The sequence below is a fragment of the Triticum dicoccoides genome, chromosome 2A, assembly GCF_002162155.2.
Source record: "Triticum dicoccoides isolate Atlit2015 ecotype Zavitan chromosome 2A, WEW_v2.0, whole genome shotgun sequence".
Lineage (NCBI taxonomy): Eukaryota > Viridiplantae > Streptophyta > Magnoliopsida > Poales > Poaceae > Triticum > Triticum dicoccoides.
The window spans coordinates 713,645,509-713,661,046 of NC_041382.1; the positions used below are offsets into that span (position 1 = coordinate 713,645,509).

General features: G+C 42.2%; 1 pseudogene; it reads left to right on the top strand.

Annotated features, from left to right (window-relative positions):
* Positions 1-594: 594 nt before the first annotated feature.
* On the top strand, positions 595-6,291 carry LOC119358164 (annotated as a pseudogene).
* Positions 6,292-15,538: the final 9,247 nt, after the last annotated feature.

Here is a 15,538-nt window from a genome sequence, read left to right on the forward strand (position 1 = left end):
CCTACTCTACATGCTAAAAGTTGTCGCCGGGTACAAGGTTGTACATAATTATGAAAAACTATCAAAATTCTCAAAGGATCTAGTTTAAGCATAGAGTTGTTATGTTTTGTGCTGTACTGCTTGTACCATTTGTCTAATATGCGTCATACGATGTCTTAGGTGGTTTGGTGCGTCCACGATTCCAGGCTGCTATAGACCAAATGCTCGTTACTTTTCTGTTCTGTACTCAGTTTCCACGAAAGTGCTCTTTAGTTGGTATTCAACAGCAGAGCTAATCTGTTTTACATGGCTGACAGCTATGCTATGTTTCATTAGTAAGAAGAAGTGCATTGCACAGTCAGCACAACCAAAAACACGGTTAATTAATGCAACTGCGGAGCCAAGGCTTGACTCACATGCTTTCATAGTTCAACTGCTGTGCAAACCCCGCTTCGAGCTACCAAGTGGGGCCTGTGCATCAGCCTAAGGATCCTGGTTTTACTTGGTAAAGTTTGCTGGTTTTGGTGCAATAGTTTAACTCTCTCACATTTGCTGCCTGCCTTGCTTTCTGCCTTCCCAGTTGCTTCCTATCAATGCATTACTGCTCTCCTTTCCTCTGAATCTATCTTTTTGGTTTCTCCCTTGCTCCTGCCATTAAGGCGTGTGAGGAGATGAAGGGGTTGCATGGCATGGTGGTTGATGCGGCAATAGGATGGCTGGTGCAAAGCATCCTCGGGAGCTTCTTCACTGGGCAGATGGAAGTCTGGACTCGTGAAATCGGGATTGATGAAGATGTGGAGAAGCTCAAATTTCAGATGAGGTACGTGGAGATGGTTCTTGCTGCTGCGAAGGGAAGGAAAATTGACAACATGCCTCTGACCCAGTCACTAGATGTTCTCAGAGATCTGCTTTATGACTCAGAGGACGTGATGGAGGAGCTCGATTACTACCGACTCGAGCAACAGATCGAAGGTGTTTCACTTGTTTCTCCTGCTCCATGTTTCTTGCTTTCAGCTTATGTTATATTGGTGTGATTGTTGGCGCTGCTCGGCTTATAGTTTAATATGCAACCGAAACAACTGAATACCATAGGGCACCGCCCATCAGATTATCTCTTGCTTAACTGTGATAGTTTTTCAATGATTCAACTTTTTTTCATAGGCGAAAGGTAGAGGAGTCTCTACCTTATGAAACTTTTTTATAATTATTCACAGTTATTCCTTCGGTTCTACAATTCTTGTCGTGATATTAGTTCAAATTTGAACTAATACCACAACAGGAATTATGGAACAGAGGAGGACATGATAATAATCTTCTTTTGCTTGAGTGGTTTTCATTTGCTTGTCCCTAAATAACCAAGAGTTCCTTATGCAGGGAAAGATTGTAGTACTCTCAGTGGCAGTGGTACTAATCCTAAGGAAAGCTATGTGTCCTCATCCACTCCATCTTCTGCTTTTGACTTCATATACAAAGCGACGAGCCAAATAACTAGTTGGGCCTTGTCCAGCAGAAAAGGAAACGTGAAGAGGATGTGCCAGCTCATAGCACCATTCTGCCTCTTGAGATTAAACATGACATTTCTAAGAGGATCAATGTAATAGTGGATAAATTATGTACTATTGGCAATTCTGTGCAGAGAGTTCTACAGATTGATATCTCATGTCCCATTGTAACATCAAGTGAGAGCCAGAATACTGCCAGGAATCCTCGTAGGACAACTTCTGTTCCAATTGAATCTAAGGTGTACGGGAGGGATGCAGAGAGAGATAAGATAATAGAGCTACTGATAAATGGGAAATCTAGTGAACTCAATGTTTTGCCATTAGTTGGCGCCATTGGTGGTGTTGGGAAGACAACACTTGCCAGGTTTGTATACCGTGATCAAAGAATTATAGTCTTCAAATGTGGGTTTGTGTGTCCACTGACTTCAATGAAGCGAGGCTCACACGTGAGATCCTAGAGCATGTATGTGAAGATAGACAAGAGTATGAAAAAATAAGCAATCCCGATGTGCTGCAGAATATCCTTTTGAAGAATATTATGCACAAAAGATTTCTGCTCGTATTGGACGATATGTGGGAAGAAAAAGACAGGATTGGATGGATTAATTTCCTGGCTCCGTTGAAAGGTAATCAAGCAACCGGCTGCATGATTTTAGCAACAACAAGAAGGAAATCAGTTGCAAAAATGATAAGAACAATAGCTGATGTTGAAGTGAATGGTCTGGATGGCAAGGAGTTCTGGCTTTTCTTCAGAGCTTGTGCATTTGGTGATGCAAGTTACGAGGGCAGTCCTAGTTTGCAATCTATCGGGAAAGAGATTGCCAAAGCACTAAAGGGCTGCCCATTGGCTGCACGAAGTGTTGATGCACTTCTAAACACAGATTGTAGCTATCAGCATTGGGTGACAGTTCGGGACAAATGGAAATCTCTTGAAGTTGCTGATGATATTTTGCCCATCTTGAAGCTCAGTTATGACTATCTACCGGTTCACCTTCAGCGTTGTTTCTCATACTGCTCGTTGTTTCCAGAGGACTATCGATTTTATTGACAAAATTTGGTCCACGCTTGGATATCACAAAAATTTGTGCAGTGCAAAGACCCTACTATGAGACTGGAGGAAACAGGGCAGAAATATTTGGATAGATTAGTCGATTTGGGCTTTTTCCAAAAAGATGGCTCGTACTATGTTATGCATGATCTAATGCATGAATTGGCAAGGAAAGTTTCATCAAACGAGTGTGCTACTATACATGGATTGAAGTCTGAGGCAATTCGACCAAGTGTTCGCCATTTGTCAATCATAACTATTGCTTTTGATAAAGACGGATGTGGTCGTTTTCCTATTGAGAAGTTTGACAAAATACTTCAGAAGTTTGGGCGTTTGCAAAAATTGAGGACCTTGATGTTGTTTGGGCGAAGCAGCATAAATTTGCTAGGGTCCTTATGTACTTTATGCAAGAAGGCAGAATGTTTACGGTTCCTAAGAATTTATGTGACAGATGCTGACATCAACTCTATACACAGTTTGTTAAATCCATGTCATCTTTGCTATCTTGAATTTGTTTGTTTCCGCATGAAGAATAATCCAATATATGGAGTCTACAACAAAATTTTGTTACCTCAAGAATTGACAAGATTTTATCACCTTCAAGTATTGAATGTGGGTATTTCAGGCAATCTTGTTGTGCCTACTGATATGCATAATCTTGTTAATTTGTGCTATCTTATTTCTCATGAGAAAGTGCATCATGCAATAGCTTGTGTTGGAAACATGACCTCTCTTCAGGAACTAAAATTCAAGGTTCAGAATGTTGGCAGTTTTGAGATAAGACAACTTCAGTCCATGAATGAGCTTGTGCAACTTGAAATTTCTCAACTTCAAAATGTGAAGACTAAAGAAGAGGCTACTGGGGCCAGATTGTTAGACAAAGAGTATCTAGAAATTTTGTCCTTATCATGGGAGGATAGCAGCATGAACCTTGAATGTGACACTGCAAAAGATGTGCTTGAAGGTCTTCAACCACATCAGAACCTCAAACAATTAAAAATATCTGGATATGGTGGTGCTACCTCGCCAACCTGGCTTTCCTACACTTCGTCAGTTACCTCAGTGCAGATACTTTGTCTAGAAAAGTGCACGGAATGGCAAGTCCTCCCATCTCTTGAAATGCTTCCTTCCCTTAGGAAGCTGACACTGATCAGGATGTTGAATTTAATGGAAATCTCAGTTCCTTCCTTGGAAGAGTTGATTTTGATTGATCTACCAAAATTGGAAAAATGTATTGGTTCTTATGGAATGGAATTGACCTCCCATCTAAGGGTTTTGATGATCAAGAACTGCCCTCAACTGAATGAGTTCACTCTTTTCCAGAGTTACTCTTCTTTCGACGCTGAGCAGAAGTCATGGTTTCCATCTCTCAGGAAACTCTCCATCGGGCGATGTCCTCATATAATGTGATGATTTTGTTCTCCCTAATTTTCCTGTTCATAAATTTGCAATTTTTAGGCACTTACTTTGATAAATTATGTTGCAGCAACTGGGAAATCCTTCCACTAAAAGAAATGGGGGCGCTCAAGGAGTTGGAGTTGATGCACCTGCATGTTGTGAGAGAATTGGCAGTCCCTTCTCTGAAGAAGTTAGTGTTGATTAAAATGGCAAGCCTGGAAGTTTGCAGCAGCCTAACCACCTGTCCAGCTCTGCAATTTTTACATTCCCAAGGAGATCAAAAGAGATGGCAATCTAGTCTGCGTAAACTCATCATCCATGACTGTCCTTCTATGATACTCCCTCCGGTCCTTTTTACTCTGCACATTGGATTTGCCGAAAGTCAAACTTTGCTAAGTTTGACCAAATTTATATTAAAAATTATTAGCATCTATAATATGTAATAAATATAATATGAAAATATATTCCAAGATGAATCTAACGATATTGGTGTTGTGATGTGAATGTCTATAATTTTTTGTACAAATTTGGTCAAACTTGGATGAGATTGACTTCGGTCAAACCTAATATGCAGAGTAAAAAGGACCGGAGGGAGTAGTGTCACATCCTCTTCCGTGTTCTGCCCTAATTTCTGTTTTGTCTATCTGGGGAGTTTCGACAGTCCCAACAATGAAGATAAACCAGGGATGTTTCATAATGAAATCTAATGAGTTCAGTGTGATGTATGACAGTATCTTACCATCATGTGTTCTTAGGGACATAACAATGTTACGTATAGAAAATTGTCCAAACCTGGTCTCTCTTTCAAGTGAAGCTTTCAGCCAGCTCATTGCTTTAGAGCGTTTATATATACACAACTGCCCTAATCTGACCAAGTCAAACATTATGTCAGAGCTTGTCCAAGAAAACAATACGTCTGCAAGCAGCCTTGTCTTCCCATCTCTCAAATCCGTCATCATTAGAACATGTGGCATAACAGGGAGGTGGCTAACACAAATGCTTTCACATTCGCAGTCCCTTGAAGAGTTGACATTAACTAACTGCCCACAGATAAAGTTCCTATCATTCAGTCAACCAACAGAAACAGAAGGCACCAGCAGTTTGGTTTCAGCCGTGATAATCTCAACCCAAGATGAACAGGAAGTGAAACTGCCATATAATGTCGTATGTTCTCTCAAGAAGTTATTTATTGAGACCAGACTGAATCCGAAGTTCTGTGGGGGTAACAGATTCACCTCGCTTATAAAGCTAATCCTTCATAATTGCCCCAAGCTAGTCTCGTCGTTGGTGTGCAAAATAAAAGATGATGGTACTATGGATGTTAGATTATTCCCACCATCACTTGAAGACCTTAGTATCGTTCTTCTTCCGAACCATCTGCAGTCCTTCACTCCTCAAGGCCTTCTCTCTCTCAAAAGGTTAGATCTATTTGATGGCCCACGTTTGAAGCATGTACAGCTGCATTCCTGTACGGCCCTAGAGGAACTGCGAATCACAAGGTGTGTCCACCTGGCTGTACTGGAGGGTTTGCAGTTCCTTACCTCCCTTCGAAGCTTGAAGATGGAGATGAATTCCGAGCTTTCTTGTGCATGGGATCTCAAACTGCAGGAGCAAGAACAGGGTGGGAATCAAATTCAGCTATTTCCTCCGTCACTTGATAAACTTGAGATCACGGCTCTCACGGACAGCGTCCAATCCCATCTTCTGTCTTGCCTTCCTGCCATCACCGAATTAGCTATATGGCATAGTCCAGAATTGACGTCTCTACAGCTGGGATGCTGCATGGCATTGAAAAAGTTGGAAATTGGAAAGTGCGGCTCCCTTGCATCCATCGAGGGCCTCAAGTTCACTAGAAACCTGACATCCTTGAAAGTATTTAGGTCCCCTGACCTAGTTTCCTATTTGGAGCTTGTGTCGCATCAGCAAGGGGCCTCTGAGATCTGGTCTGGACTGGAAACTCTTGAGATTGATGACGCATCTATACTTTCCATGCCCTTCTTCAAACAGCTCACATCTCTAACACACCTAGGATTCAGTCCTCGGGGTGGTGAACAGAGAAAGAGCTTGGTGAGCCTAACAGGGGAACAAGAGAGAGCGTTACAGCTTCTAACCTCCCTCCAAGAACTTATATTCTCGTGGTACCCGAATCTCCTATCACTTCCTGCAAACCTTCATAGCCTGACCTCCCTTGAGAGGTTATCTATCCATGCTTGTCAGAGCATCACAAGGCTGCCAGACATGGGCCTCCCAACTTCGCTCAGGCGCCTTCATTTATCCTGTTGCAGTGACGAGCTAAGCATGCAATGCAGAATTGCAGCAACGGAGAAGCTACGGGTCATAATTGATAATCAGTATGTGAATTAATCACCAGTGTCTACTTCTAAGGTACGCTTTCGGAGCATTTTTCCTACATAAATAGTTTACACGCTCACCCTCTTCTTGCTAAAAGTAATTCATCTCTCTGCAGACTGCAGCCACCCGAGATGTTGGTACATATTGCTGCGCTCGCTGTCACTGGCACATTTGTGCGACTGCTGTATACCTATTTGGCTTTCCATCAGCCACTCTAGTTGCATGATGGATGGACCAAGGAAACCATGTTGAAAGTGTCAACTCTTTTTGTTTATCAGGGGCATTATGAATTTTCGCTCATTCTTGTGTCTTTGCTGGCTGGCTGGATGTGAGCTATGCTGTAGCAAGCCTTACCATGGTATGTTCTTCGCTTTTAGTTTTAATATCCTGGTTAGATTTGTCGGTGGTTCAGTGCTGTAGTTGTTGGTGATATTGTTTGCTGAAGCATTGTTATTTTGGTAGTTGCTCAAGCATTGTTATTTTGTGCTAGGTTTGTTATTCAGTAAAATCGGCAGCAGACCGCTGGAGCCCAATCTCACACAGAATGCTATCATTTTAAATGAGTGATGACTACATATTAATTTGCTGGTTGACTGGGGCTACATTTTCTGGTATGTCCAGTTTATTGTTTGTTTATCGTCGCCGTAACTAACACGTGACTGCACCTTTTCTAATTTATCTGTCCTACCTTATCGTAGACGCGTGAGTTTGCCTGATTTTAAATGTTGATCATATGTTTCAGCTCTCGACATGTTATATCGTAGTGAAAAAGAAAAGAAAGAAAGCGTGTTTTTAAAAGAAATAAAATGTTATCGACAAAAGTAACGAGCGAACGTTCCTACTTTCGCAATAGATACGAACGACGCAGTCGCCATCCGATCCGCTTCTCGCGCGCGCACTACTGCAGGATCTCGCGCGTGCAAAGATTTTGCGTTGGATAATCAGTATGTGAATTAATCACCAATGTCTACTTCTAAGGTACGCTTTTGGAGCATTTTTCCTACATAAATAGTTTACACGCTCACCCTCTTCTAGCTAAAAGTAATTCATCTCTCTGCAGACTGCAGCCACCCGAGATGTTGGTACATATTGCTGCGCTCGCTGTCACTGGCACATTTGTGCGACTGCTGTATACCTATTTGGCTTTCCATCAGCCACTCTAGTTGCATGATGGATGGACCAAGGAAACCATGTTGAAAGTGTCAACTCTTTTTGTTTATCAGGGGCATTATGAATTTTCGCTCATTCTTGTGTCTTTGCTGGTTGGCTGGATGTGAGCTATGCTGTAGCAAGCCTTACCATGGTATGTTCTTCGCTTTTAGTTTTAATATCCTGGTTAGATTTGTCGGTGGTTCAGTGTTGTAGTTGTTGGTGATATTGTTTGCTGAAGCATTGTTATTTTGGTAGTTGCTCAAGCATTGTTATTTTGTGCTAGGTTTGTTATTCAGTAAAATCGGCAGCAGACCGCTGGAGCCCAATCTCACATAGAATGCTATCATTTTAAATGAGTGATGACTACATATTAATTTGCTGGTTGACTAGGGCTACATTTTCTGGTATGTCCAGTTTATTGTTTGTTTATCGTCGCCGTAACTAACACGTGACTGCACCTTTTCTAATTTATCTGTCCTACCTTATCGTAGACGCGTGAGTTTGCCTGATTTTAAATGTTGATCATATGTTTCAGCTCTCGACATGTTATATCGTAGTGAAAAAGAAAAGAAAGAAAGCGTGTTTTTAAAAGAAATAAAATGTTATCGACAAAAGTAACGAGCGAACGTTCCTACTTTCGCAATAGATACGAACGACGCAGTCGCCATCCGATCCGCTTCTCGCGCGCGCACTACTGCAGGATCTCGCGCGTGCAAAGATTTTGCGTTGGATAATCAGTATGTGAATTAATCACCAGTGTCTACTTCTAAGGTACGCTTTCGGAGCATTTTTCCTACATAAATAGTTTACACGCTCACCCTCTTCTTGCTAAACGTAATTCATCTCTCTGCAGACTGCAGCCACCCGAGATGTTGGTACATATTGCTGCGCTCGCTGTCACTGGCACATTTGTGCGACTGCTGTATACCTATTTGGCTTTCCATCAGCCACTCTAGTTGCATGATGGATGGACCAAGGAAACCATGTTGAAAGTGTCAACTCTTTTTGTTTATCAGGGGCATTATGAATTTTCGCTCATTCTTGTGTCTTTGCTGGCTGGCTGGATGTGAGCTATGCTGTAGCAAGCCTTACCATGGTATGTTCTTCGCTTTTAGTTTTAATATCCTGGTTAGATTTGTCGGTGGTTCAGTGCTGTAGTTGTTGGTGATATTGTTTGCTGAAGCATTGTTATTTTGGTAGTTGCTCAAGCATTGTTATTTTGTGCTAGGTTTGTTATTCAGTAAAATCGGCAGCAGACCGCTGGAGCCCAATCTCACACAGAATGCTATCATTTTAAATGAGTGATGACTACATATTAATTTGCTGGTTGACTGGGGCTACATTTTCTGGTATGTCCAGTTTATTGTTTGTTTATCGTCGCCGTAACTAACACGTGACTGCACCTTTTCTAATTTATCTGTCCTACCTTATCGTAGACGCGTGAGTTTGCCTGATTTTAAATGTTGATCATATGTTTCAGCTCTCGACATGTTATATCGTAGTGAAAAAGAAAAGAAAGAAAGCGTGTTTTTAAAAGAAATAAAATGTTATCGACAAAAGTAACGAGCGAACGTTCCTACTTTCGCAATAGATACGAACGACGCAGTCGCCATCCGATCCGCTTCTCGCGCGCGCACTACTGCAGGATCTCGCGCGTGCAAAGATTTTGCGTTGGATAATCAGTATGTGAATTAATCACCAATGTCTACTTCTAAGGTACGCTTTCGGAGCATTTTTCCTACATAAATAGTTTACACGCTCACCCTCTTCTTGCTAAAAGTAATTCATCTCTCTGCAGACTGCAGCCACCCGAGATGTTGGTACATATTGCTGCGCTCGCTGTCACTGGCACATTTGTGCGACTGCTGTATACCTATTTGGCTTTCCATCAGCCACTCTAGTTGCATGATGGATGGACCAAGGAAACCATGTTGAAAGTGTCAACTCTTTTTGTTTATCAGGGGCATTATGAATTTTCGCTCATTCTTGTGTCTTTGCTGGCTGGCTGGATGTGAGCTATGCTGTAGCAAGCCTTACCATGGTATGTTCTTCGCTTTTAGTTTTAATATCCTGGTTAGATTTGTCGGTGGTTCAGTGTTGTAGTTGTTGGTGATATTGTTTGCTGAAGCATTGTTATTTTGGTAGTTGCTCAAGCATTGTTATTTTGTGCTAGGTTTGTTATTCAGTAAAATCGGCAGCAGACCGCTGGAGCCCAATCTCACATAGAATGCTATCATTTTAAATGAGTGATGACTACATATTAATTTGCTGGTTGACTAGGGCTACATTTTCTGGTATGTCCAGTTTATTGTTTGTTTATCGTCGCCGTAACTAACACGTGACTGCACCTTTTCTAATTTATCTGTCCTACCTTATCGTAGACGCGTGAGTTTGCCTGATTTTAAATGTTGATCATATGTTTCAGCTCTCGACATGTTATATCGTAGTGAAAAAGAAAAGAAAGAAAGCGTGTTTTTAAAAGAAATAAAATGTTATCGACAAAAGTAACGAGCGAACGTTCCTACTTTCGCAATAGATACGAACGACGCAGTCGCCATCCGATCCGCTTCTCGCGCGCGCACTACTGCAGGATCTCGCGCGAGGAAACCATGTTGAAAGTGTCAACTCTTTTTGTTTATCAGGGGCATTATGAATTTTCGCTCATTCTTGTGTCTTTGCTGGCTGGCTGGATGTGAGCTATGCTGTAGCAAGCCTTACCATGGTATGTTCTTCGCTTTTAGTTTTAATATCCTGGTTAGATTTGTCGGTGGTTCAGTGCTGTAGTTGTTGGTGATATTGTTTGCTGAAGCATTGTTATTTTGGTAGTTGCTCAAGCATTGTTATTTTGTGCTAGGTTTGTTATTCAGTAAAATCGGCAGCAAACCGCTGGAGCCCAATCTCACATAGAATGCTATCATTTTAAATGAGTGATGACTACATATTAATTTGTTGGTTGACTGGGGCTACATTTTCTGGTATGTCCAGTTTATTGTTTGTTTATCGTCGCCGTAACTAACACGTGACTGCACCTTTTCTAATTTATCTGTCCTACCTTATCGTAGACGCGTGAGTTTGCCTGATTTTAAATGTTGATCATATGTTTCAGCTCTCGACATGTTATATCGTAGTGAAAAAGAAAAGAAAGAAAGCGTGTTTTTAAAAGAAATAAAATGTTATCGACAAAAGTAACGAGTGAACGTTCCTACTTTCGCAATAGATACGAACGACGCAGTCGCCATCCGATCCGCTTCTCGCGCGCGCACTACTGCAAGATCTCGCGCGTGCAAAGATTTTGCGTTGGAAAAAAGTGCGCCCATGGAAGTTGAACCCACGACCCCGCAGGTCCGGGTGCAGGTGCTCTACCACCCAGGCAAAGCTTGCTTCTCTATTTCTAATTCAGGTTAGCTAAGTTTTATTCTCTACTTGAGAGCAGGAAAAACGAAAATGCTTTTGAAGAGGGGGGTGACCCATATGGACCAAGTTATATTGGAAGGATCGGTGCATTGGGTTTGTCGATGAGTAATTTTTGAGAAATGAATGTGTCTCTTCATGTAGAATTCCAACTCCGATCATTGTCTTGTGTGTAACTTGTGGACTTTTTTTTGTTTGAAATATACACTGGAGAGTATTTTAATTTACACACCACAGAACATGGTAACTTACATACAAACACTACAATAATTTTTTTGACCCAGATTTTTTGTTGTTAAAATGTAAGATCAGATAACTTACATGTTAACACCGTGGTAACCTTTTTTTTACCTGAAAAAAATTGATACAATATACCTCCGGTTTTATTCCGTATAAATAGCATAGTAATTTAGGAATCGTAGACCTGATAACTTACATACAAACACTACAATAATTTTTTTGACCCAGATTTTTTGTTGTTAAAATGTAAGATCAGATAACTTACATGTTAACACCGTGGTAACCTTTTTTTTACCTGAAAAAAATTGATACAATATACCTCCGGTTTTATTCCGTATAAATAGCATAGTAATTTAGGAATCGTAGACCTGATAACTTACGTGCCAACACCGTGATAACCTTTTTTTTACCTGAAAAAAATTGATACAATATACCTCCGGTTTTATTCCGTATAAATAGCATAGTAATTTAGGAATCGTAGACCTGATAACTTACGTGCCAACACCGTGATAACCTTTTTATTCATCAGAAAAAAAGTTGATGAAATATACCCTGATAACTTCTGTTTGAATAGCATGGTAATTTACACATCGCAGACCTGATAGCTTATGTACCTCGGGTCTGGTAACTTTGACGGGGGAGGGGGGATTTGTCGGAACATACAACGGTAACTTCTATGCAACTATCATGATAATTTACACACACTGACCTGATAACTTACGTACCCCTAGCATGGTAACTTTGACCCGAGGGGAAAAGTATGAAACATACCCCGATAACTTCTTTGTAAAGAGCATGGTAATTTATGACCACATTCCTCATAACTTAGCTAGAAACACTGCCATAAATTTTGACCCCGGGAATATTTTCTGTTTGAAAACATATCATCAGTAATTTCTGTGTAAATATGATGGTAATATACACTACGAATGCATCTTTGACGACTTTTGTCAATCTCAAGATGAAGTGTCGGCTTAGTCTCTCAAATATGCTCATATGGGTAGGGTGTGCGTGTGTGTGTTTTTATGAGTGAGTATATGTGCGTATGTATGAGCGTCCGCGTCTGTATCGTGTTCAAAAAAACTTTGGCCGAGGATGAGGAGGGGACATAATTATTGAAAAGCATATCTGTAACGTATGTGTACATATGATATGTACGAACTACAAATCTGATAATTTACGTATAAATATCATGATAACTTCGACGCATGGATAAAGTAGTCGAAACATACCTTGGTAACTTCAGTGAAACACCATGATAAGATATGTACTGCAGGGATGATAACTTATATAGTCTAGACGTGATAACTTTTGACCCGAAAAAAATATCATCGAAACATACCAACATGGGATCTCATTTCAAAGATCTCGTCGCAACGAATTTTTTATGTGAAAACGGATTTTCAATCGGAGCGATGGTTCAAACTACAAAACATTTTAAATTTTAATTTAGGATAGAATCATTGCTGATGTCAGCAATTCTGTTTTGTATGCATGCATGCATGTTTGAATATGCAACGCTTGTTCTCATCCACCTTAAAAAAGGAGAAGTAGAAAGCAGGCTAGGATTTAGACGAGGAAGGGAGCGAGGCTTGGATTTAGATCGTTCGGATCTATTGTATAGATACGAACGTTTGGAACATATCGTTGTCCAAATGTTATATATGAATCTTACGTCACTCAGCCTTTTGTTAACACCTTCGTCCTATAACTATAAGCAGAACGGAATTGCTCTGCGTACGGTAAAATTGCATATGACATCATCCCAGTCCTACGGTGAACACAATGGGCGTCTGTTATGCAGCCTTTTTGATTCTTTTAAACAAGAAGATCGTACAAAAATCATCACACATGTAGCTGCACCCAAAGCAGAATCAAGTAGGAGCTTATTTGGTTATTGTTTCACATTTGTTAATCTGGCGCCTGCGAGTCTGCGTCTGCGACACGCATCTAATCTAAGTAGGATGAGTTTACTGATGAGCCGCTAATCATGGTGTCAGGTGCGCTGGTGTGGATTGGCAGCTGAGCCATTTCCAAGAATATCTGAAGACAATACAGCCATACAGCAATCAAATCAGTCGGTGACAATCTGTGACGAAAACTGGAGGCTGAAGTCGGAGGTGGGGTGGACTGTTATACGAACTGCGGCCTAGCAAATACGAGTATGTCCGAACTCTGAACTCCATGGAGTTTCATGGCATCAACCACTGATTCAAGAGCAAATTAAGGAAGATCAATCGCGAGTGATCACACACAACCATATATGCAGATGGGAGACCATTTCTTCACGGAGGTATCGAGAAGGCTGCTGCCTGCTGCCGCTTTCGCTTGGGAAGCCCGATCATCAACGGCTTTGCCGAGTTTTTAGACAGACGCCAAAGAACTATCGATTTTTCTTTTTGGAGATAATGAACTATTGAGGTTTAAAAAAAATAAACTATCAAAGTATTGTATTGGCAGTTTGGCAAGCCATCATAAACTTGCAAACACACCGTCTCGTTTCGCTTCCTCCATCACCTGATCGGCTCACGACCTCCATCTCCTCCTCTGCTGCCTCCTCACTTATCAGCAGCAGATCGATCATCGAGAGCCTCATCGCCGAACAAAGCTCGATCGAGGGAGGCCTGGACGCGCGAAAGCCGGCCTGGCAGGGATGCTCGATTGATCGCGAGGTGAGGACCGTCGAGGCCGGTCAGCTGAAACTGCAGGCATGTACAGTCCTCCCATATACTGTTTGAAGGGACGTACTCTTCTAGGAGTACTGCTGAAGAACACCTAGTGGGATGCTACGTGCCCTCGCGGGTGGGAGGGTGATGCTATTGCTAGGTGCGTCGGGCTGCAGCGGGCGATGAAGTGTTGTGGCCTGTGCATAAACATCATGTCACCATGATAAATCCTCTCACACTATTACTATTTGAATCATATGCACTTCGTTCGCATTTTTTGTTAATCAGTTCTTTGAATTCAAACAGGGCACTTGGATGCTTAAAGTCATGGCGTACATTCGATATATACCCACTCACTTGCACGCAGGCACTTATACAATGAGTTACAGCAGCGGTCAATAACTGATGAAACTAAGCAGTGATTAAGCGCCCGCAAGAGTAACCGTGGTTTAGTTTTTTTTTTTTTTTGGTTTGAACTTCTTAACCATCGCTGAACCGGTACGTGACAGTTAACTGCATAACATGACACTTCCAGAATAGGATTCAGATGAAAATGCCTCCCCCTGAAGAACATATATACTTGACCACAAGTATGCCGACGTGGAACCATGCTTTGATGGTGCTTGCAAAGAAGTTGGGGAACACCCGTTCATGAAGTTTGCATCTTTCCAGGTGGCTTCTTCCGGTTTGAGATTTTCCCACTCCACTAGCCACTGAGTAACAAGAACTCCATTACTTCGGAGAGATTTTGTTTTCGAGTTATAGCAAACTTTCACCTTTGTATTTCATGTTCCGCTAAAAAAGAAGAAACAACTCAGTTTCGTTCATTTTCGTTTTGCCTTCCAGTCCCTACCTATGTCCTTACATTTTCACTGCTATGTTATCAAAAGAAAGATTCCCTGCCACCGAGGACAAGGACAGTGCCAGTGACACACAAGCTTGTGCTTCGTAGGCATCACCCGATCGGACTTTTCCCATTACCATTTTGAGTGACAGTCGACCGGTTGCTGCTGCATGCCAGATCCAGCAAACCAAATTAATCCCGAGTGACCCGTTTTTGCACGATGGAGGAGCGACCCGTGACCGTGACTGTGTAGAGCAAAGATGCAAACTCAGTGACCCCTTTTTGCAACATTGAAATACGCGTACAGCACTGATGATCACAGAAGGAATTATGTGCACCGAGTAGAACCAGGCTATACATATTACAGTATTCCAGAGTGAATTTATTCCACGGTGCTAACAGATAAAGCGGGGGGTTATATATTGATCGATACGGGACACACAAACTTGCAAGAACACAGAGGGCCGGATGCATGTGTTCTACAACTACAAGGTCACTGTGCAACGCGCACGTATACGTACGTACGCGCATATATGCACCTTCCTTTTGCTCACCATGCAGGGACCATGTTTATTTACGAGCAATTTAATTACTATATATGCACGTAGGCGTGCAGAGCAACGGCATGCACGTAGAGTTCGACGCAGGGTAGGCACTGGGCAGCAGTACTGCCTACCGTACGCACGTGTGCATGGCTACATTTCGTCTCGATCGTGTGCTCAGTTGTGGACCTCCGCCGGCGCCCGGTACATGGGCTCCGGAACCTCGTCCGCGCGCGCACAGCAGCGGCAGCCATGGTGATGGAACAGCCCGTGGCCGCAGCAGCCCCAGTGACATCCGCCGCCGCCGTAGCCTCCGCCGCCTTTTCCACCGTGTCCAGGGTAGCCGCCACCGCCGCCGTAGCCTCCTCCGCCGCCTGGGTAGCCTCCGCCGCCGCCGTAACCTC